Consider the following 25,512-nt stretch of genomic DNA (forward strand, 5'->3'; position numbering starts at 1 on the left):
GACCCGGGGTGAGCGGCCAATCAGACACTGCTGAAGAGTCTGAGTTACATTTGGCTTTGCCCGCGCTTGGAACAAAGGAACTCGGAGCACATGTCTTTGGGAGGGGGGAGGGGAAGCTCGGAACAGGCAGCAACAGAAGAAAGGTCCAAATCTCAGGAGGTGCCTTATGACACACACTGGGGGCTTTCTTCTTCTTTCCAAATCAACATTCCTTAAAAGCAGCATGTGCATTTTACCAGTACTCATCCCCACCCTATGTCCACAATATTAGCTTTGTTTGAGGGGTGAATACACGACAGTAGCCTCAAGGTTTTTAAGATATGACAAATAGGGCAATAGAGAAAAGGAGGGACATTGCAGGGCAGTTTCCAATCCCATGACATGTGTGGACTGAAAATGTCTGATGAGACCCCAGTGCATTTTCAAGCAGAAAAAAGAATGGAGCCTTTCTAGGTCAGATAGGGAGCTCAGGAGGGAAACTTTATAGCTGTCTTCACTCTATTTGAATAGTTTGCTCCAGTTTGCTGTGCTCAATGCTATCAGACCAGAGATTAATTGTTTATAAAGGCAGCCAAGTACCTGCTAGAGGCAATAAAAAGGGGAAGGAAGAACAAATCCTTTAAGTAGAATTTAATGACCTTCTGCATATTGTTTTACTTTGCCAGCTTAATATATAGTAATTTGTATAAATATGTGTGTGTCCTTGTGCACAGGATGCTGCATATGTGGTGAGATTGCACTTGTACACCCAGTTTGCTCTGTTCTTTAGTGCTGATTATCTTTGCTCACAGGAACGTCCCATGACTAAATCAATGAATCTCACCCAAACTAATCTGAAAACAAGAGATACAACTGTTTTCACAGCTGGGAACAAGAAGTCTCTGTCCTCAGGTAGATTACCTATGTTCAGTGGATTTTTGGGACCTTCATCATTCTTTGAAACAGGTGACAGAAGAGTTCAAAAGACTGCTTTGGTCTTTCATACCTGCTAAATTATGGGAAGGTCTGTTCATGCTGAGGATTTCTCCCAGAAGTTTTACCTTGATGGGGCTTTACGGAATCCCACCTGACACACTGTTGCATTTAGGCCTGATTTAAAAAACTTATGTCTCATCTATTTGAAAGTACTGAAGTATCAGATCATTTTCAGCTGGAACACTGAAACTTTTCCAATAATCACAGAGGAGAACGGACTGGGAAAACTCAATATACAATTTTTGCCCCAGAGAAGTCAAGCATAAAATCTTAGCTTCATGTTCTTTATTTTACATATATATATATATATCCACAGAAGTGTGTCCTGGAAAGAAGGAAGACTGAGGAACATCTGTCTTAATATCACTGAGATATTTGTAGTAAAGGCAGGTTAGTTTTTTCTTTCCTTAAATTTTTGTACAATCTGAGTTGATAAATGCCATAACTGAAATTAATAGCCATTCACCAGAAGTTACAGATGTGGAAATATAAATCAATAAATACAATTAGTTCAGTCCTTAACCAACTCACACCAGACCTGTGGTTAACAGAGCTACCTCCATTTACAAACCATTTAAAGACACAATTAAACACAAGAAACATTGTCGAGGATTTTTTTCTTCCACTTAATCTCAGTGTTTAGAAAAGAACGAGTCTGCTACAAAAAAAAAAAAAAAAAAAAAAAAGAGGCTAAGAATAGACCCTAAAGTATGTTTGGTAGAAGAGGACTCATGCTCCCAGTATTTTGTGGAGAGCCACAGCTGTGGGTCAGCACACATTCCCATAAAATGGTTATCAGATGCAAGCATGAAATTTCCCAGCAGTACTCTGTGGTTCAGTTAGCAGCTAGCAATTCTCACCACACAGCTGAAGTCATTTCCCTGGGTTTGCCCTAGTTTTTTAAACAAAATGAAACACACCGCAAATTCTGGAAAGCTGAGAAGATAATTCTTGAAGCCATTGCTCAATTTGGGAAAACTATGGGAGGGAGAAGAGATTTAAGGTATGTTCATGAGGCATATAGGCACATTCTGTCTTTTAGTGTATCTTCAATGCAACAAAAGGAAAAGTTGTTTTCAGTTATTTTTCCAAAGTCAGACACACATCACCCTCCTCCCAGCTTGCAAATTTTATCTCTTACTCCCTGCAGGAAGGAATAGCTGAGATATTCATATCAAAGCTGCAGGCTAGGGTCAAAGCAAGCGTCACTGATGAGATGTTCCCACTGTTTAGAGTCATCCCTGATTTCAGTGGAAAGAAAACCCATCTGTCTTCTGTTCCCCTTTACCGGATGATTTGATCATGCCTTAGAAGGATAACACTTCAAGAGTGCTAAGTGAAGATGAGTGCCATCTATTCCATATGGTTGTCTTGGATCCTTCCACAAGGTTCAATCTGAACTGAAATCAAACACAAGTCCTTTCAAACTTGCTTTGACAGAATAATGTGTCCTCTAGATGAGAAACCAACTAGGTGAACTGACTGACTATTTCAGGTTATTATGATGGAAAAAAAGAATTATAAATGTTTTTAAAGATTCTGGTTGCAGTACAAATGAAGATGCATGTTTCTTTTCTGCAAAGAGGTCATGCTGCTCTAGGTATTCACTGGCATAGCCATTCCCAGTAAGTGTCCATGCAGGGAATGCTAAAATTGCAGTTTCTTCTGTGTTACCTTCCATAAAAGTTGCTTAGGCTGTTCTTAGGATGGGCTTGCATGGGAAGTACAGTGTCAGCACTGTGAATTAACTGTGAGTTACAGATACAAGAAAAGTGGGAAAAGAAAGGAATTTTGCTGAATTTTGGCATCAGAGATGGCTTATTCCTCCAACTAGTCTTCTCTGACTTCATCTCTGGTCAGCAAAGACAAAACAACATCCCTGGAAGACAATTCAGGGCACCTAATCTAATATCTGCTTAAAATCCCCTTCTGGAAGAGTCCCTGCTTTGGTCCATTAACTATAGAGGGCGAAAAGGCAGTTACACGTGGGGATGTCAATGCCTCCTGACCAGTGGTGTTATCTGAGGGAAAGTCCGTGAAAGGAGGAGAAGATCACTTACAACTGCTGTTCTTCACACACCTCTGCTTCACTTATCATAGCACAGAGATCCCACTTACAGCTGAATGGCAGGGCCCCTGATGGTCACCATCTTGAGGCATTTAGATTCATTTGCCAGGTTTAACTTCCAGACCACTGCAGAACACGAATGCTCTAGATTGTATTATTGTTTTCCTTGATGGATGTATTATTATTAAATCTCATGGCATAGATCAAGATACAAAAAAATGACAGTCTGAATTTGAAGATCATACATGAAAGATATGAGACCTGATAGGAAAATAAAATAATTATTTTTATAATCTGAGAAACCATTTACATATACTAGAATATTTAATATTGCCTAAACTATTCTTTCAAAACATGAGAAAATGAGACATAGGGTATTACAAATATAAATCTTACACTCCAGTCCCAGCCCCTATCCTGTTTTGTGACCACAGGCACTCTTGTGTATTTCCCTCATTTTCTAAACAGGGTCAGCAATAAACAGTTATTATTATCTATCTCTTAGGTAACAGTTTTATCCATCAGTCTCAAACTACATTGCTAACAAGGTCGCATTACTTTTGTTTTCCAGATCTGGGGCAGGGACTGTGCAGAGATTAACAAAAGGACTTGTCCAGCCTTCCCAGCAGATTGAATTGGAACAGGACACTCTTCTCCTACTTCTTAGGTTACTCCTGTACCTGATGACTCCCACTTTGCAAATTGCTCACTAATCCACAGTGGGTTCTAAACAGAAGCAATCAAAGTTTAGGACTACTCATCCTGAGTTGAAAGAAATGATGTACACTAAGTGCATGGTAAATATTTTATGCATCATCTCCATAAGACACGAAAGATTAGTATATCATTGCTCAAAATACAAGGAAGAATTTGCTTGACAGAAAAATGTTGCTTTCGTGACTATTTTGTATAGCTGGTCAGCAAATGGATTTTCCAACCAAGGGGAAAATAGAACCAAAACAGAATCTTGAAAAATTATTTTACAGAATAACATGCAAAAATATGTGTTCACTTCAGGTCAATGAAAAAGCTTTATTCTGATAAACTGAAAATATTATCTCATAAGCAGACCTTTAATTGGTCCTTTTAAAATAAGAAAATCTACTTTTTAAGTATGCTTTGGTATTGATTTTAAAAGAAATATAGTAAAAACCAGTAAGATTTACAAATTATTCTTTCATTATAGACAGAAAAAGTTTTCAAAGATTAATTTCCCAACTGTTTTCTTCTCCACTCTTCCCATTTAAAAAATAGATGTTTACTCTGTAGTGTGGTCTTTTAACCACTCTAAATACTTCAGACCTACCCTTTTACAACAGTTCCTATATTATTGTTTCTACCTCTTCTGTATTTTTACAATTAGCACCCTAACCTTTTCTTATCAATGTATTGTAATGATTTACTTAGTTCTAGTTAATAAGATACTTTTGTTCATATTTGTGTTTCAGGATTCTTTGCTAATTTAGTTGCTGTTTAAAAGTAATAATTCTAAGTGGACCAAATATGTTAATGTGGTTTATTTGGGCTTGATATCAATATCAGTGTAGCACTGATTCAAAAGTTATCAGAAGTAAGCTAAATGGTTTTAAGGAACAAACTCGGTGAAGTGGAATTCTTCTGACACCAGCAATGGATTGCTTTCCATATCTTCTGGAGTAAAACTGCTACAACAGGAACCTTCAGAGGTTTTAGATTAAATTTCAGAAATTTTAACAAAAATTATAATGGGAAAATACCACCTGCCTAATCATTCAGCTGGTATTCCTGTATAGACATAAATATAGATAGATATAGATATAGATATAGATAGATAGATATATTCTGGTTATTGAATTTGTGTGGTAGGTATTTTATTTTTAGTGTGTTATGACAAATCACAGGTATAAGAAAGCAAAATGCAACATAGCCTTGAGATATTTCAACAAATCTCATATTTTCTCATGGCTCAACTTTTGACATTTAAATATTTTCTTTTGACAACCCTGCCATATGGCTTTCCACTGGCATTTTCCAGGCTTAACTTCTTCAACAATGTATTAGGATGCTGAATCAGAAAAGAACTCTCAGCATTGTAAGCAACACAGGCCAGAAGCTCCCTTTTGCCACAAACTGAAGGTCTATAGAACTGAGCTGCTCAGACTGAGCGCTTTTCCCATGGGATGCTCTGGCTGAGTGTCTGCAGTATGCAGACCACTCTTACATGTAATGGTTACAAAAAAAGCCTATGGGCAAAAGTTAAGTGGAAAAACAAAACTGAAATAAAAGCAGTCATTCAAGGTGGAAAAGAGCTAATATAGCCTGTCTTTCAGCAGCCCTTTCTGATAGCTTGTAAAATATATTTGCCCTTCTCTCGATGGAGACACCAAACATCCCCTTTTTATGGAACCACTTACTTTTCTGACGCTTTTTGGTACTTAACACTGCTTGTGATTTCTACTTCTTCATCATATTTTCTTGAAATTAGACAAAGACCTCAAACATTATTAGGAAAGGTCAGATGGATAGATAGACACATGCGCGCACACAGAGTATGATCAAACAAGCCTCATTTCCTTAAAAGCCTGAGGTAAAAATAACATTTTGGAATTTCCACTGCCAGAGTTTTGAGCACTTCTCATTACTGGATCAGGAATGAACCTTGGCACTGCTGACTGGAGTCATTTATTGTAGACAGTGGAATTATTGTTTACCCTCCAACAAAATGTTTCCTTCTTCTTCTAAGCCTCATATGAGAAGTGGGCAAATTGCTTAAGAGGAGAAGTCTAAATCCCACCATGGCTACTAGAATCCCTCAACCTTCTGAGAAGTACCAAGGAGTTGTAAGTGAGGAATAATTGATTTGACATGCTTAATCTATTCCTTTTGCATGGATATGTGTGAGCATGTGGCAGTTTCCCCACATCAACCATCAATTGAGGAAAGTTCACCTACCACAAGTCCAGTGAGAAAAAGCTTGTCTGGGCATGATAACAGCACAGAAACCTTTTACATGATCTACAAAGAACTGACTGATGAAGAAGGTGAGTGCAGAGCAATTAGTCTCTCTCATAGTGAAGGAATCAAGGGTTCACATGCATTGATAACAGCATTGCTGCTAAAACAAACAAAGGGAGAACCTCTTTCACACGTAACGTACTTTCAAGATTACAACATGCAATATAAAAATAAAAGAATTATAAAAAAAGCCAGTCATGATGTTTCCATGGAATGAAAGAATAGTACAAATGTAAGCTAAGCACAGCCATCAGCTGCCTCTTACTCCATGTAATTTTCTTCTCTGCCCCTGAGATCCACCATTATATCTTTCGCTTTCCCTGTAGCACAGAACCTCCAAGAAAAAATGAAGGACTCTGACACAGCAGCTGCCCCAGGAAGGAGGGATTTACACAAGAGCAGGATCACTTTTCTCTGGCCTGAGCCCCTCCTTGCACTGTATTCCTGCCTCTTATTGCTGAAATACACTTCTCTGTCCCCCTCCTACTGCCTATACAACATTACCTCACCCAGGGAAAGTGGCAACTATAGAGAGACACACAAGTTGTTAATGAATACCATCCAGCTATTTGAGAGCAGGATGCAGTGGTTTCAATGACATTAGAAAAGCATGCTAAATTTCTATGGTTGAATTCAAGGTAGAAGCTGTAGCCTGTGCCTTACAATAAGGAAACACGAATTTAGCACAGGCAAGTGGTGTTCTCACCGCAGGGAGTGGAGAGAAAAAACTCCTTTGCACACATCATCCCAGGGAAATGTTTCTGCCAGAAGAGTACTTTGGAGACATTTTCACCTTTCAGATGAAAAGGTGTGTAGCTACAATTCAGCTGAACAATACTTGAATTGTAACAGCAGCTGTTCAGATGAGCTCCTAAAAAAATACAAATCAGCAACTTTAAAGGTGGCCCAAATTAGTGCATATGCTGATGAAATTGAAGTCATCCAAGAATACCTGTAAAACCTCGGGCAAGGAGATGCCTGATGTCTCCTTAGAAAAATGATGAGCTTTTCTTCATATTTCACTGACCTAACAATGAACTCAGATCTTGCAGAAAGCAGTTTGTACCCCATTGATGAATTCCCCTGTGTTTGACAACCCTGTAAGAAAAGCAGCTGATGAAGCAGATGCAAGGGGCATGATTATTTCTACCACCATTCATCAGAAAACTGTTTGTTTCAAGTTGTTCTAATAAAAAAAAACCTCTTTAAAAGCATGAAGTTATGCCTCTTGAAACTTTGCCAAAAGGATTTTTCCACAGTTACCACAAAAAAAAAAAAAAAAAAAGGTGTAAAATGACATTGAAAACTAGTATTGGAGGCTTTTATTTGCAAAATTTTCTCACCTTGGCTAATGAAAAAGATTACAGAAAATCTCTCTGAATTGGAATTAGACTCACCATTTCTAGAGGCCAGATAAAATTACTACAGCCGTGTCACAAACAGTAATTTATAGCTTTGAATCATTTTTGATGAAAAATGAGAAGAACCAACAAAAAAAACTTGCAGCAAAAAAAATTAGGAGAATTGCAGAAAACTTGTGTTGCCAGAGATTAAATGCCTGTCTGTTAAACAAAATAAAAACAAAAAAATAAAAAACTTCCCCAATGCTGCTGAATTCATGCAGGCTGAATTCAAAATTGAAGATCATGCCAACACTTCAGGAAATTAAACTGATGAAACTTTTCTCTGTCTCCAAATGCCAACTGTGAGTATGATGCAGCTGGCAAAGGCTGAGGTCTTCTCAATGACAAAATCCAGCATATGCTTTGAAACAAGAGAATTGACTCTATTTTGATATGTATGGTTGAAATTTTGGATTGCTCTGTCATTTTCTAAAATTATGTTAAATTATGGAACTATTTATTCATCAAGTAATTATTTTAAATGTGCTAACACTACTTCATACTATTATTATTTCTTTAATGAATTTTTGTGGTGAACTACCTGATGATGTAAATTATCCACAGATGTATGTGCATGGTTACATTCATGAAATTCTATCTTTAGAGAAGTGCAGATTGCTTGAGATGTTGATTATTTTCGTCAATAATATGTAATATAGCAACAAATTTCATTCACCACATTTTGGAAGCAAAACCCTAATGTTTTCTCTAGCAAAAACCTGCAGAATAGGTCACCTTGAAGTTGTTTATGGTTAGATGAAAATTCCAGTTAAGAAGGCACCTGTAGGTCCACTGCTGGGACTGGGAAGGATAATAACTGCTCCACCATATTTGTCTTCTTTATTATACCCTAGTAACTCTTCCCTACCTATGATTAAATCTCTAAATGGAGATTTGTGTCTCTGTCTTTCATAGGTTTCCTTTCATTACTTGAAAGCAGCGTGCCATGAAGTACTTGGTTTCATATCCCTGCCCAGTTCCATCCTGCTCTTTCCACTGGAATTCCATTCTTTTTCATCATAAATAGACCATTTTAAACAACTGATCTTCTGCATCATAGCCTTATATCAGCTTCACATCCAAATTATTCTTTTCTTGTGATATATTTGCTGTTTACTAATATCCAGTAATTTCAATCATATTCAGTTTAGCCATGAGTTTATTTACTCACTTCTTTTGACCCACTCTGACTACTTTCTGGAAGGTAGTGGTTAACACCATTATAGCAGTACTTGAGTTGTTATTTAATATATCTTCACTTTGCTTTAACTGTCAATGTTATTGCAGTTTCCCTGTTCAGCTTGTAACATAATTTGTATTTCAATGTCACCTCCCTTTGGGACTACAATTCTAGAAAATTAAGGTATTACAGTTTGCTGTCAAAAATGACACAAACAGCTGACCACTGTACAGAAATATCTTGAATTGGACTGGTAGGAATAAGAAGTGATCTGTTAGCAACAAAATGCATTGTCCTTTGAGGCCTCTTCCTTGGGTAACAAAGTAATATGTCATATTGAAATTCCTTGTGGGGGCTCTTAGTATTTGCCAGCTAAAGACAACATACAGACTCTTCTGCTTCCGACCACTCTGTGTCCTTATGGCCTGTCCATCAAAATTATGGAAGGAAAGCAGTTCATTAAGCACTGCTTTAAAATATTTTCTGTATACCACTAAAGCACACAGAGGGAAGAAAAAGAGCTACTAAACAAAAATAGTGACAAGATTGCAGGTCTTGTATTCCTTGAGTAAGAAGTGAACTTACTTAATGTACAGTAGGACACAAAATAATGATCTGAGTTCTACAGCAGCTTTTGTTCAAGAGTTCAGATGGTGGGTAAGGTGTGTGAAGTTAAAAGGAATGAAATGCCTCAGAGGCACTACTTCAGACAGTGTATTTTTAGCCTACTGAGCAAGAAAAATATGGGTAAGGCAAACATTTCCCAGAGTCCTTGGGTTTGTATGATATGCCTGACACAATCAATTTAAAATTCTTAGGAAGAAGTTCTGTATGTATTCATGCACTAAAATCAATGAAGTCTTATACACAGACTCTTGGTGTAATTACTCAGGGTTTCAAGATTACCTACAGCCACTTGCATTGACAGAGTATTTCATTCCACATGAATTCCTGGGGATGTCTTTTCTTTTCCAGTCTTTAATAAACACATATTCAGACAAAATTATTGCTTGAACTGGGCAAAAGTTTTTGAGCTTAAAATCCAGTCAGAATCAAAATAGTCCATACTTAGAGGTGAGCTACAAGAAATCTCATAATCCCCTCTCGGAGAACACAGCATGAGAGCACACGAACAGCTGAATCAGGTTAGACCAACTCTGTGGCTGAGATGGATAGTCATGACTCTGTGTTTAATAAAAAATTATCTGTTCCTTTTTCTTCTCATGATTTTTTCCAATCACTTTTGGAAACCATGAAAGCTTCCAGCATCTACAATTTCCAGGGGACAAGAAGTTCTTTGTGTCTGGTTGAAGAAAAATCACCTTTTGGTTTACAAACCTGCTGCCTGGTTTGTTGATGTACTAGTTCTTGTACTGGAAGAGACAGCAAACAATAATTTCCTATTCACCTTTGCCATGTCATTCATGCTTTTGCATATCTCCTTTCACTCACCTTCTTCTTCCAGGTTGAAAAGTCCCGGTCTATTTATTTGCTCCTCATATGGAAAATATTTCATGCCTCTGATTACCCTTGTCCTTCTTAAAAACTTTCCTAGTTCTACTACATCCTTCCTGAAGGTGGAGGGGAGAGAGTGAAGGAAAGCATCCTAAGTTGAGCCCTATCACTAGAATGCAGGTGTATTTTACAGTAGGAATGGTTTGCTCCCTATTCCTTTCCTAATACAGCTTAATATTCAATTTGCCTTTCTGAGGGTGAGGAACCAACCATTTATTATAACCACAAGATTTTATCTCTTGGAGGTAGTGCCCATTTACACATTTTTACTTGCTCATCTTTGCTGTGTTTTTTCTTAAGGGCACAAAAAAATAGGAAAGAGTGATCTTCAGCTGTGATATTGCAGAGAAATCAGCCAGCCAGCATGATCTGTCATATTGCCTCATCTCCTTCCTTTGTGCTGGTCTAGCACATGCTGTGTTTAGTGTGAATCTCTGGGACTCTCCTGATAATTTGCCTGGGATTTAGGTCTGTTGGCAGTGGGAACGAAGGACACCATTTCGCTCTGCCTTCCACCAGAGCCAGGGAAAGAGGTGACCAGCTGTTCCTTCCTGCCAGGCAACATCAGCTTTTATGAGGGTGAAAAAAATATAAAAGATCTCTGGATCTTATTATTGCTAGACATTTTATGTTCAATAGTGAAAAAAGAGGGAGTTGACTAACAAGAATTGTTTGAAGTCCAGCTGGTGCTGTTTGGGAGAGGATGTGTCACCTGTTGTTGTGAGGTACTGAGGTGAGGTGGCAATTTAGAATGTGGGTTTGTAATAACTCCGTTTTTCATAACCTAAGTAACTTAGCCTCTATCAAACACATATCACCTGTTGTCCCTTATCAAGCACGCCTCTGATGGTTTTGATTCACTTAGTTAATTCATTTTTATCATAAAAAACAGCATCGGTGGGCCTGGTCTCATAAAAGCAGATCACTAAAGCCCTTGGGGCACAGGAAACCAGCAAATGCATGTTTAAAAAAAAAAAAAAAAGAAAGAAAGAAGGGAAAAAAAAGCCATATGACCTAGCACAGGAAACAAATCTAATGAAGGAATGTCCTCAGCTTTCACAGGAAATTATTTTCATTTTATGCCATTTTCTGCCTCCATAAAAAGTAACAGAGTTGACCTCCTGTGCTCTTACCTAACCTTTTGGCATCAAGGACAGGAGAGGAGAAGTGTTGCCTCAACCAACAAGATACTAATCCATTAAGAGTGTAACAGGGATCAGACTCTTTTCATCATGGGCATCTTAACTGTCACACCACAGCCAATATTTCCTGAAACAAACCTTAGTAGGGGAGAGGGGACATTTGCTAGTTTGTAACCAGATGAAGATATTTTAAAGGTGTTACATTTTTATATAAAGCACTGAGCACTTGTTCTCTGGCAAACAGATCTCAACTGGGATATTCATAATCACTGCCTGTTGCTTAAATCCTAATAGTTTGTACTAAACATTGTGAAGTAAGGCTGTAATAAATTACAGGCAGTTGTCAGTGGGGAAGATGGTTTAATCTGATGTGTTTTACCATACACACTTGCTGATTCTCTTTGGTTTTGATTTAGGGTAGAAGCTGAAATAATATTTTTATTTTAATCTCCTGTAGTCCACATCTTAGTTTGCTTTAGCCTTGTGAAGGAGCTCAATATCTTCCTGCATGACAGACCCTGTATTCACATCTTTTATTGCTGATAGGACATCTCACAAAGAAATTGTATTGGGTATGACCTAACTCAGAGAAAGATAATCCCACAATATCCTTAGGTTGCACTGTTAAAGCTGGAACAGTCTAGTCTAGTGTTTGTTTTCCCATGGCAGAAACAACAGCAATAAAACATCTAGATGTCAAAATGTTATTTCTTGGAGTAACAGCTTCTGGAGACAATTTTACAAAATGCTTTGGGTCAGGAGGTGAGCACCCGTGTCTGTCCCCCTTCATTAGTTAGACATGTTAAAAGAAGAGAAAAGCCTCCAAAATGTGGTTCAAAGGACGCCTTATAGGGAATGGATGATCATCCTTTAAGAAATAACATTATCTGCACCATATTCAATTTCTTTCTGCAACTTCCTGCAACTCTCAAATTAACACCAGTGCAATGAATCTTTGTAAATTAACGAGTTTAATGACTAAACAAGAATCAATCAATCTCCCTTGTTTCAAAACTGCTAATAAGAACTCAAACCAAGTAAAAACCTCTGAGTCACAACCTCCTGCTAATAACATGCTTTTTGCTTTGAAGAGGATAATTAAATCATCACCACATTCCTTTTTCTCTGTAAAACTTCCTGTATGATGTGAATTTAGATCAAAACACACCCTTTCTCCCCTAAGGGTTCTTTGTTATATCACACTGGAAAATTATTTCAGGAGTTACTCTTGTCCTTGAAGGCATACAGATCAGGCTGGGACGTTAGCAGTGCTGATTGCCTGAATCTCAAAAGGACTTGATAAGCCAGACACACCCCAATATTTTACAACTCTATTAGATAGCACACAGATCTATGCTAAGCTTTTGATGAAGGAGAAGCTGTAAAAGTCTGGGACTGACACAAGGAGCACAACAGGCAGGTTAGTTTGACAGTAAAGGGATATATCAGCAAAACATGCATAACTGAAAAAAACTAAAGAACGCCCAAAATATATTTAGTAATGTAATATCAAACTCTAAAAACACATATGAAATTGAGGCTGAATCAAAGATGTAGGGCAAGAAGATTTTGCCATAAAATTGGTATAAGATTCTAAGAACTGTTGGGGTCCCTCCCCTGCCATGGAGCCCTGGGAGAGGGGCCCTGAGGGCACAGACACGGGGCTACCCTGTCCCTGCTCAGCCTCGTTCCCATTGGTTGGTTTGTGTTCCCTGCGCGGGGAGAAGGACCCTTGGTCCCGTGACTGGAACAGTTCCTGGGCAGAGCTCCGGCCATGCGGCTGGAGAAATAAACATCTCTCTGAAACAGCTATCAAGAATCTGTCTGTCCGTATATATATTTCCTTTCCACGGGACTCCTGGTTTGATATATGCGTGTTGCAGGATCCCCACTGCAACAAATGGTGGAGATTTGTGAGCAGAACGATCCCCGATCCCTAAGCGACTGATTTGTGTGAGTAAACCCTGGAAACTTTGGATTCCTCTTCTTGGTTTTGCTTTGCTATTCCATATCTAAACTATGGAGGAACCGTGGGAAGACTCTTGGCTCTCAGAGCCGCATATGGACATTTATCTTAAACTTAAAATGATTCTTGAACAACGATTTGTGAATTTTAGCTTGATTCAAGCTCAAAAAGAACTGAAACACTTCCTGGCATGGTTGTTTAAGAACTTTTTCTATGTTTCTTGGGATTTAATTATTACCAAGGGCTTTTGGAAAACCGTTTGGACACAGTTAATACTGGAGTCAAAATATATGCCGATGGAAGAATATTTTCGTGAATATTATTTAGTTACCGAGACTGTTGAGCAATGTCAGCTGTGTCCTGGTGAAGGGAAGCGTGGCGCAGGGACCGTGCGGCCCAGGCCACGTGCACCGAGCGCTCTGAGAGCAGCAGCGAGGCAGTTCCCGCGCGCGGGCGGAGCCACGCGAGCCGCAGTGTCGGTGGCGGAGCGAGGCGCGGCGGGACCCGGCGGTGCCCGAATGGCCCCGTGCAGCGCGTGGTGGAGCGAGCCCCGTGAACGCCCGGCCGAGAGGGGCGGCGCGCGGGCAGCGGCTGGAGGCGGTGGCGGTGGAACGGAGCCGCGCCCAGCCGAGACACGGGCTGGAGCGGGGCGCGGGGGGGTCATCGCCCGGGGGCCCGGCCGAGACGTGGGTGCAGCGCCCGGCAGCGGCAGCGAAGCTGCGACCAGAGGAGGCGACGCACGGAGAACTGAGCGGCGTGGCCCGGCCCGGCCCGCGCAGCCCCGAACGCGACCCCGGGAAGAGCGCGCAGGCACCAGCAGCCCCGAGAATTCCAACACGGGAGCGACCGAAGGAGAGAGCAAAGACGCAGCGAGACAGAAAACAGCAGCCACTCGAAAAAAGGAAAAGATCATAGCAACTAAGACCTTAGGGATAGTAAAATGGTATAATGTTAAGCAAAATTATGGTTTTATAACAAGGTATGACAACCAGCAAGACATATTCGTGCATAGAACTGCTATTAAAAGGAATAACCCTGAAAAATGCATCCCAAGCTTGGGAGATGGAGAAGTGGTGGAATTTAATATTGTACTAGGGAGAAAAGGGTTACAAGCATCGCAGGTCACTGGGCCTGATGGTGTTCCTGTAAAAGGCAGTATATATGCAAAAAATCGTAGTCATGTTAGACAGTATCTCCATTGTAAGCCCCCCCTACAGTTTCCCTTTCCTAATCCCACCTTTCCCTTTTACCCTATGTCCTATTACCCCCAGTGTATTCCCAATCCGTTTTTTCATCCATGGTTTCCCTCACAAAACCATGCTTTTGCCAATTGTTTCCCCAAAAATCCCTTTCCAATGCCGAGTGGGGGATGAAAAGGGGGAGGGAAGAAGTTAAACCCTCTCCTGCCTCAGTTTCCCCACAAAGCATGCTCAGAGTTCTGTCTCCCTTCTGTCAGCCCTAAGATGTTCCAGAGAATCTGTTTGGACATTTAAAGACTCAGGAGGGTGGCTTGTTTTGTTTTGAAACTGTTCTTGTTATGTTTATCCAGTTGTTTTCATTCTCCTTTTATTAAAATAAAACGGGTGAGGTGTTGGGGTCCCTCCCCTGCCATGGAGCCCTGGGAGAGGGGCCCTGAGGGCACAGACACGGGGCTACCCTGTCCCTGCTCAGCCTCGTTCCCATTGGTTGGTTTGTGTTCCCTGCGCGGGCAGAAGGACCCTTGGTCCCGTGACTGGAACAGTTCCTGGGCAGAGCTCCGGCCATGCGGCTGGAGAAATAAACATCTCTCTGAAACAGCTATCAAGAATCTGTCTGTCCGTATATATATTTCCTTTCCACGGGACTCCTGGTTTGATATATGCGTGTTGCAGGATCCCCACTGCAACAAAGAACAAGTATCTAACTGCAAAGAAAGCTACATTATACTTTCTCTAAGACCGTGGACCCTGGCTCATAAAGGAAAAAAACTTATTGTGGCTGTTTAATATTACCAGTTGCTGGATCAGGTAAAGGCTATTGAATGCAAAATGTGAAGAAAGATCAGAGGCAATCCAAGTCTCATAAAATGGTGATAATGGGTGACCTTTGTAACCTGCATATATACTGGTCAAATGTCACAAAGGGAAAAGGTTAACAGAAGTGATTTCTTGGTAACTTAAATGATTGCTTCTTGGAATAGCTATTAACCTATTGTATTTCCATCTGCTGCTGTATTTTTAGTTCAAACAGGTAATGTTTGAACTAACAGCTGCATTTCCCATATAGTTATGATGAGGTTCATGGAGCATGGTGAGGTCAGAGCACCAGGGGAGTGAATAAAATGCAGAACCACATGTAAGGTGACCTGGTTTCTATTCCCCATCCTGATAAAGATTTGCTGGGTGATCTTGAGTTCAGGTTTCTTGACTTCTTCAGGGTTTCATCTTGCCATGTGTAAAGCAGGAGTTTTGTCCACTGGTTGAAGTCTCTGGGAAGCTGAACACACTGGTATGCAGAGAGCTTTGAGATTCTCTACGGAAATGCTGGGAAGACATGTAAAACATCTCTATGCATATTGAGACATTATTGTTTATGGTCTGTGAGTGCCTCAAAAGGATGTCATCTTTCAGCAGATGGTCTAAATCAGCAACATTGTCTCCAATTAGGGTGAAAACACCATGACTGAGACCAAATACATGAAGTCCACTCAGCCACTGACATCATGGCAGATTAATCTTCTTTAACAAGGGAAAAGCATACTCTTATTTCAAGTGGTGACAGAAGGAGTCTGAGAAGGCTCAGCATAGGGACAGGAGCTTCAGAGAACTGTTTTCATGCTTGCCACAGTGCACAGATGGAGAGAGTGGGAGATATCCTAGCTCCCTGTGGGAAGGAATCTGTAAGCTATGAGCATTTAGCTCCTTGTAATGCATGACTCCAGCTATCAGTTGGTCAACAGGTTTTCTTCTCCCGCACAGAAGAGGGACTCCATTGTTCAACATTACCGCTTTCCTTTGGTTGTCAAGCCATTAAGCCCACAGCCATATTTGTCTCCATGGTAAGCAAAAACTCCCTCAAAAATGTATGTCTCACACTCACCTTCTACTTTCAGCAACCAATCCCAACTCTGAAACTTCTCTGTGTACTATTTCAAAAAACATGACCTGTATCCCCACACCTCAGCTTGTTTTTCCATCGTCATTTGTTGATCTCTTTATGCTCCACCTTTAAAGTGTGTTTGTTTCCTCTTGGGCTAATGGCCGTTAATTTAGCATTTGAAATATCTGTATGTGAGTGCAAAGTTGCAACTTCCCACAAAATAGATTGCAGGTACATTTTTTGTATGTGTATGTTATTTGACTCTTTCATCCTCTCTAATTAATGCCACTTTCAGCCATGTACTTTGCAGAGCTTTTACTTTTTAAATGTGTGCACTAAAATTCCATTTAGTAAATTTGTCTGCCTGTATCTTGAGCCAAATTACCAAAAGAGAGTCCTGATCTGTCTGTGACCACAGACAATCATTTGTCTTGCTGGATTTGGTTTAGTGCAACCAGAACCTATTTCGGGGAAAAGAAACATTGTCTCTTTCTTGGCCTCTGCCCTGGGAAAGGGGAATTTTGCAGGCTGGTATGCATTTCTCTGAAGAGCGTCTTTTATTTTTAATTGCGTTTAAAAATGGAAAGAAGTACAAACAAAGCTTTCATATATGGTATGTACAAATAGGATTTTAAATCTATTTTGGGTCTGGTCCTTCAATGAATGAATGGGTGCATAGCTTTGTGGAGACTCATGCCTTATACAGAGCTTCTGCACATTCTAAGTTTGAGATGGATCAGACCTTCTGCTTTGTCAGACATGTTCTCATGTTGAAGAAGACTGAAGGATGTTCAGCTCATTGTCTCTCTACCTAGTGCTTCAATTTTTTAATAGGAGGCTAAAAATAATTGCCATAGCTGGAAAACATTAGTATGCAAATGGACAAGACAAAGATAATTAAAGGCAGAAGTACGTGTGCAACAGCACAAGTGTTTCTCCATATGCAGGTACAAATACAAATAAATTTATAAATTGGACTCTTAATTATGTAAATGAAATTTACAGAAAATTGTAAATTCAGCTCACATGACCACATGCTTAATTCAGGAACATTCTTGTCTAAGAGATGCTACAAGCTTAAATGACAATGAATAGGTCATACATTGGGAAAATAATTGACTGTATGTAAAAATGCTGCATGTCCATTTCTATGCACACATGTGATCCGCTCGTGTGCAGGGACTGTGGCTGCTCCAGGACAGCACTAATGTGCATTGCACATGTAGCAGTGGGTCCATATTCACCAGGAGTGAGGTGCAGAAATCACCCAAGCTCCTCACAAACTTGTACCTCCCCAGGCCATGGTCCAGTGCTCTTCTGGGACAGGATTTCAAGTCCAGAAAGCAGGACAGCCTTCGGGCTGATCAGTTTGGGCAACATGCCCTGCTAGTTACACTGAGTCCCTTGAGTGCCTCCCTGCTGCACTTAAGTATGTGCTGTCCTCAGACCTTCAGGCTTACAGAGGTGAGACCCAGGAGTTTATATCACCTTCTCTTTTCTCCTGCAGAGCTCTCAGCTGTGGAAGAAAACCATGTCTTGCAGCTCTGTTTTTAGATGTGCAAGCAGCCTCTAGAGAAGCTGGAGAAGTTTGCAGCTTCTAAAGTGGATCTATGTAAAGTATTGCACTTTGAGACAAAGTAAGCAAATTTATGAGATAATATAAGCACAGTACCTATAAAGCTGTTTTATACTCATTTTTCAGAGTATGAGTGTTCTTTAAAATATTTAGAGATATTCTTAATATTTTATTGTATACTGTGGTTTATAAGTAAAAGTACCCCACAAAGTAATGCTTGACATTTTCTTGCCAATATATCTAAACTCTAGTGTTTCAAACTGTGTTTCAGAAATAATATCAACTGAGTTTGTTCACTTTAGTTTGTATCCTTTGGAAATGATGTGAGGAGTCAGAATGATGAGTATTCCAGGAGAGCAATTCCAATTAGTACTGGTCAAAAAAAACAAGGGATCTTCCCATTAAAAAAAAAAAAAAAGCAGCCATTAGCCCTTTTTAGGGAAAAGAAGCCAGTCAAGCATTAGAATGGACAGTCAAGGGTTTTTGCACGCAAACTGTCTCAACTACCTTTGTGGATACTTTGCATTATTAAATATTTTCAGGGGAAACATCTGAAATTTAAGGATTGGACTTCTTATATATATGCCCTTATACATATCCTAATGGTCAGAGAAGGTATGCACTTTTTTCCTTCATCTCTGTCTCAGTGTCTCAGAACTATAATGAAATATTCCCAAAAAAAGGAGCAATGTCTTTGTTTTATAATGTGTGATAGCCAGGGAAGAAAACTCACCTGGAAACCTTAAGAAAGTATGGTCACATTAGTATCTTTGTAAGAATTACTACTTCTCAGAGGCTTGCTTCTGCTGAGAGCCACAGCCTCACTATTTACTTGTGTGTTTTGCTGTTTCTGTGATACAGGGAAGATTAAAATAGACTTTTGGATGGGAAACTCCAAGGATTTGTACAAATGGCAACATCTCAGAAGAGGGGTAGTTAAAATGGGCTAATAAGGTTGCAAGTAATCCTAAACTGTAGTTGAAATCCCTGCCCTGAATCAGAAAGACAGTTACTCTGAAATGGTTACTCTCTCATGAGAAGCCTAGCCCTTCTTTCTCATCTTTCGTGAGAAATTCCTGTCTCGTTGGAAAGAGATGTGTTCAGCTGGCTCACAGTTGAGGCAGTTGGTTTGACAGAGTTGATCCCTCACCTAGGGTAGCATGTTAAGTTCAAGCCACAGTGTAATAATTTGTAAATATTCTTAAAAATTGGGCCAGTGACAAGAGGATGTACTGCAAACAGTGCTTAGTATGGGGCCAGTGACTTGTGTCTTGTTATAAACATCTAAGTTTACTTCCCCCTGATGAAGGAGAAAAAAAAGACTCTGGGCTCCTTCTGAACACACCCCAGATAGGGATCTGACACCCTGAGACAGCCCTTTGTGGTAAAGGCTCTGCTTAAGCAACAATGTTTGCAGGGCGCTCCAGATTTTCAGAATAGCAGCCAAATTTGAGAACTTCAGATCAAGCATCACTGTCAGATCACTGAAAAGTCCTTTTTAAGCCCTGTTTTACTCTCCCTTTTCAAATGCACATGGTTCACACCATAGTTAGTCAAGACAGTTCATTTCAGTAAACTCATCAAAGAGAGGACTGGGATAAGCCACATGGAAAGGTGAAAGGGGCAGTCAGAGATAATGAACATCAACTTGATAGTCTAGAGATCTACATATTAAAAAAAAATGGTGGGGAAGATATACACTTTCTAATCACCAATAACCTTTCTTAAAGTGGCTTGTGAATGTTTCCCAAGTGCATTAAAGGAAAAAAGTATTTGCATTCATGATGCCCTGCAACACACATATTTTGAAGATGTGTTTGGGGTTCTAATGGGTTCTGACTGAGACTAGACCTTCTCAGCTTATACAGCAGTAGCAATTCTTTACCAAAACCATGAGGTCCTGAAAGGCACCCCCCTAAAGAAGCACAGATGAAAAATACCATTATTTTCTCTTAAAGGTGAAAGAAAAAGCAGAGATGATTGTTTATAATCACTATCCTCACACCCTCAACTTCAGTTTCACACTCAGAAATGGATGTTAAGTCTTTTAATATTAAGGGAAGTTTCCTAAGTGGATATGGGAGGAGAAGAAACAGAACAGTTGCACTGCAAACTCTCTCTATGTGCTCTCCTCTGAGTATTCCCACAAGATCAACACAAGCTGTGAACACTAAACTCTGTGTTTTTAAAAATGCAAAATCAGGAGAATTGAGCCTGAAGCCAACCTTTGGATCTGGAAACCACTGTAATTTGGGGAAGACTGAATCGGTATCTGAACACTGTGGCTCAACCTCTTCCTAAAATATCACAGTTGACCTCCATCTGCCCTCAGTGTGTCCTCTTCTCAGATGACTGTGACTCCTCTGCTTGCTGTGGCAAACTGCTCCAGAACAAGACTGCACCAGAAGACTGTGAGACAGCAAAAAGTAGTTGAAGCCCTTTCTAACGTGATATCCTGCAGTATGCTTTTTTATTAGAGCTTGAAGGAGTTTTAAGTGAATGACTGTTATTATGTCATTATGTCTTATCTCTTGAATAAAACCACAATAAGAATAACTGCAAATTTCAGTGATATTTATTAGCATTGTACAAAAATTGTAATTTTAAAATTAGCACCTTTACTTCTATGATGTATCATCAAGATCTGTTGTCAGTCGCTGCCTACTGTAGTGATTAAATAAACAAATATTTCACCATGATTTACACCTTTTCCAAATGACTGAGGTGATTTTTGGTTTCATATGCCCTGTGATATTTTGTATAAATGGTTGCCATAAGCTAAAAAAGTTTATACTTCAAAGACCCAGGACAGTGTTAGATTTATAGTGGTTATGTGGTATTTGATTTGTCTTAGAGAGCTGGGAAATGTTTTGTACTATATTTTTGTTAGAAGCATTTTGTGACTGGTGCTTTGAACAGGTTCATGGAGCCAGTGTTCTGCAGATCCTTCCAAGTAACTTGCTGGCTTTGTTGCCTGTGATGTTTGGATTCTGTATTCAGAGATCCAACAGCTTATTTCAGCCCTGCATTCTGGCTGAAAGAGTAATTTATTACTCTATTAAAAGTAATCTGCTATGCTTTTGTGAAGTTCATCTGAAGTATTCTAAAAGTCTTCAGAAAGAGAGTACAGCATGGGGCTTCACCCTCCATTATTTCCCAGTAGCAATCTCCTTGGACATAACAATTGCAGCTGCATGTGCATTTATGGAAATGTGCCTTCAGTGGAAGTGGAATACACCTACTGATCCCACATCCATGAGATCTGCAGCCAATGGATTCTGTGAAATCAGAAAGGGTAAGGCATATGGCAGCTCTGTGGTGTTGCAGTTAAGATCTAAATAACTTATTTTTGCTACAAGGCCTGAAAGCATTTCTGTTTAAACGTGTGGACTTGCACCTAGAGTCTTGCAACTCTGAAAAGGAAAGAAAAAGTGACCTCTTCCAAAGAAGTATGCCACTCACAGCAGGAACGGTTTTTTAGATTCAAACAGCTTGAGTGGCCAAAAAATATTTGTGAACTACGCAGAAATAAATCTCCTGCAGAAAGGCAATAGTTGGCACCTTAAAAAAAAAGAAAAAAAAAGAGGGGAAAGAAAAGAAAGAAAGAAATCAAAGATTTAATTTTGTAAATAGTTTAAACACAAGGAACAATATCTTACCTAATAACTTTCTTCTTCATATAGCTCACATCTGAAAAAATGGAGTGACCCACATTACTGACCATTCATAGTATCTTTGTGTGTAATCTCTCTGACTGTAATAATTTGTGATTGGGATTAATTGTTTTCACTGAAAGAGAAGCATTTAAAAAAATCAAAAAGCAAAAATTCTAATTTTTCTTAATTTATTTTGCAAACTAAAAAAAAGCTAATTGTTTCTTATAGCTCACTGTTATCCTTTTCAAGATATTTGGAACCCTGATTGTAAAAAATGGAAACAAGAACACAGATGAATAAAAAGCCACAGATTTTCAATGAAATTTAGGCTTCAGTCCTATTGATTTCTAAATGTCTTAACCAAGGTCAAAAAGCTTTTGTAAGAGAATGGGGACCTGAATTAAGTTAGTCCCATACTCAGTAGAACATCTTTCATCTTAACTGCTATAGTGGTAAAATCCAATGGTATTTTGAAAAATAAATTCAAAAGTATATTAATATATAGAGATGTTACTACAAAGTTCTCAAATTAGGAACACACATTACTACATTTTTTTTTCTTAGTGTTATATAAAATAACAGCATCTTTGGGGGATGTCATTTTCAGCCACATCTGAAAATATTGTGTACATTTTAAAATGCAGGCATGTGGGAAATCATGGTGATTTAGTGACTGCATAGTACGTTTATTTACGAGGGATTCTAATTAGTGCCTGAAATCTGTGAGCCAAGAAAGAGTCTGACAATTCAGTAGAAGAGTGGGGGGAAAAATCCAACAACTAAAAATCTTTGTCAGATTCTGGTGGACACAAAATAGTCTAAGCATTTGGATACAGAAGTTTGCATGATCAGCAATGTGTCAAATAGTTCTATTTTTTTAAATCTTAATTTAGTGTGCAGGAATGATTATAGTTTGGTTTTCTTTTTCCCTTGTACTTAGTTCCTAATTTGTCTGAATCACACACACTTAATGAAAACCAGCTTTATAGTTCAGGCAATGCATCTCTGAGCTCAGTGGGGTTGTTTTCCTTTGTGCTCCAGGCATATCTACAATATCTGGCTTGATTAATCTGTTGCCTTTGTGTAGCTCATTTTAAATGTCAAATGAATTGTTAATGTGGGAAAACATTCTGGGCCAAATTCATCTTCCAGCTACACCTGTGCTGCCTAAGCAAAATCCATGGCACCCTATATCTGTAAAAGAGAGCAGAACTTGTAGCTCATTTAGAACAAAGAAAATACTCAAACTTTGGGTTAAATTTGTCAATGCTTGTGAGAGCTGGATAACTATAATTAAGCCTCTCATCAATATTAAAGAAAGTCCACTAAAATCAAGGTTGTCTAAAATTTACAGGATCGAGATTTTTCCTTTCACAATGGTCTCATGCCTACACAAGCCAGGATTTTTCCTTTTTCTTCTTTGTAAAGACAGTTCATTCATCTTTCCTTTTACATGTATCTGTATTTGCATTTTTTGTTGTCTAAAATGTTTGTATAATTTTCATGCTTTCCACCTAAAATATTGATGAAACTGCATAAAGATATTCTGTCTGTCTCACCAAAGGTCAGTAGAATATCGATAAAGTTAGGGATTTACTTCAAAGTACTAAATGCTGTTTCAATATCAGTGGAAAGAACCTTCAACTCGTTGCCTTAGACTTGCTCCATCTTTCCATGTCACTTTAGCTTGGCCAAACTAAGTTTGATTAGCCAGTCTAAGTTGTCTTTTTTTTTCCTAGTTTGGGTGGGGTTTTTGTTTTGTTTTGATTTGGCTTTTATTTTGCCATGGACACATGGTAATGGCTGTATAACCACAGCCATTAGGTGCCTGAGCACGTCATAACTTTTGCAATATTTATGTGTTTGTGGTCCTCTGGGAAATATTTACAGATGAAGAAGACAGAAAATCTGTCATACTTCAGGTAGCCTGAAGAAACTAAATAGGTAATGGAAATGATCCAGTAACAGAGGCAGAAACCCCCAGCAAGTTGAGGAGTAACTCCCACAGACCTCCATGCTCCCGTGGCTGTGCAAAATCTAAGTATAGAACTGAGGGGGACCCCAAGAAAAACTGATGGACATCTCCAAAGCTGTGATTCATCCCATCTTAACACATGATATGAATCTATGGAACTGCATTTCTCACCCCAGTGAGTCTGGAGAGAGACTGGGTGACAGACTGAATGTCTGACTTAGCTACCTGCAAAACCTCTCATCCTAATTCACTTGCTCTAATCATCATTTATTGATTTGGCAGAAGAGTAATACAAAAGTCCAGGCTCTCAAATCTCAAGAGAATCTTTCTCAACAGTCCTGCAGAGAATAAAGAAAGTTACTGAAAGTTAGCATGTACTATATTCAGAAGGCAGACAAATCAGACTGCAGACTGCTAAGACTATCACCAAAAATCAAAGTTGAACTCAGTGGTGTGAGTCATTTATATACTACAGCTATATCATTTTTTTCTTACTCAACAGGGGTTTTTTAGTGGTTTTTTTTTTTGTATATGGATATCTGCTTTTGAGCTCAGCAATATTCTAAGAGGTTATACTGGCAAGTTGCATCTACAGGTATCTCTTTTAGAAGCATCCCAGGAGGATTCCAAATATTGCTTTCTACAAAGCTGTGAGTTCCTAGTCCACTCCCAAGGAAGGCATTCCTGCTGATCTAGCAAGTTGGAATGAAAGTTTTACATGGTAACAAAGCCTATGATGCAACCTAGAAAAGCTGATCAGCAGTGGGAGTGCTTTGTATATTTGAGAGCTGAAAAAGTGATGCCTTTTCTTCACTTAGAGACAAATTCTCTGGTGAGTACAGAGCTGCTCCAAGATGCAATGATGTAGGCCCTGCTGCCTCATCTGCTTCTTCAGCAAAGAAAACCTAGGTCCAGAACTCATTATACCAATATAACCTCAAATCAGTCCCAGCTTCAGATCCACACCTGAATACAAGCTGTGTGCAGTGCAAGCCACATTGAAATAACAACAGACATAAAATTCATAGGGAACAATACTGAAAGAGCAATTCTGAAGAACAGCCTCTTCTTAGCCCTTCTGACTAGAGAATATATCTCCCTTTGCCTTGGAGGCTGTCTTGTATCAAAGAGTGTGTTTTAGGCCAGTGACAAGCCCAATGCATCTACTTTGATTAGCTCTCATTGCAGATATTGAGGCAGCATATGGAGAATGACAACTCCAGAATCTTTGCTGCGAACACTTTAATGCTGGTCTTAGCACTGTATTGGTGAAGCTCTCCATTCACAACCCACTGCTCATGACATACCACAGTTAACACAGTGGTTCACTGGGTTTTTTTGTGGTTTAGTTTTCTCTTTATTTTTCCTCTCAGAAAATACCAAACAGAATCTTGCCTTGTAAAGCCTGTATGTACTCTTTCTGCACAGACTCCATGATTTTTTGAACAGAAAATCTAGCAGCATATCCTGAATCAAAATTGCCAACTTCCAGTAAGGAAGAATTTAATTATTTTAGTGACCTAAACAGGAAATAGTTGTCTTTCCATCCAAATCCTTGAAGATCTACTTCTGGTTCAAGTTCTTACTTTTGGTGAGTGAGGTGTCTAAGCTGCAAGTCTGCAGAGGCTTTCATGGAGAGGAAAGCTCCACAAGAAGAAGAACAGGAACCTAACTTAGGCTCACAGAATTGCCCTACAGAGTAGCCTGTGCAGAAAAATGACCATCTTCAGTTATGTGAGTTTGAGAATCCAGAAACTAGTTCAATAACCATGGTCATTGAGATATTTAAAAGCAGCCTGAACAGCAACATCAATAAGAGCTTCCTCTCCACGTGGCCTTCAAGCCTGGTGAGGGGTCACAAGGAGGAGTGAAGATTCATTTGCCTGTTCAGCCCTTGGGCTGCCATCCAAGGCCAACAGCAAGAATGCCAGTGGTGGTGGAGGTTTGTGTGATGTGGTGTATCCTCTCTGTCGCTCCAAAACTG

At 39.4% G+C, this 25,512-nt stretch overlaps 1 long non-coding RNA gene across 4 annotated transcripts in view; it reads left to right on the forward strand.

Moving 5' to 3' along the window:
* Positions 1 to 20,613, forward strand: part of LOC125317388 — a 220,398-nt gene extending 199,785 nt beyond the window's left edge. Inside the window, exons 2-6 of one of the 4 annotated variants that reach the window (XR_007200044.1) lie at positions 792 to 891; positions 3,615 to 3,840; positions 5,766 to 6,063; positions 17,829 to 17,958; positions 19,856 to 20,613. This is a non-coding gene — a long non-coding RNA (uncharacterized LOC125317388). Of the gene's footprint in view, positions 1 to 791; positions 892 to 1,310; positions 1,366 to 3,614; positions 3,841 to 5,765; positions 6,064 to 17,828; positions 17,959 to 19,855 lie in introns of those variants that run through there. The other 3 variants (XR_007200045.1, XR_007200047.1, XR_007200046.1) reach the window with 3 other exon arrangements.
* Positions 20,614 to 25,512: the final 4,899 nt, after the last annotated feature.

This window comes from Corvus hawaiiensis, chromosome 26, assembly GCF_020740725.1.
Source record: "Corvus hawaiiensis isolate bCorHaw1 chromosome 26, bCorHaw1.pri.cur, whole genome shotgun sequence".
Classification (NCBI taxonomy): Eukaryota; Metazoa; Chordata; class Aves; order Passeriformes; family Corvidae; genus Corvus; species Corvus hawaiiensis.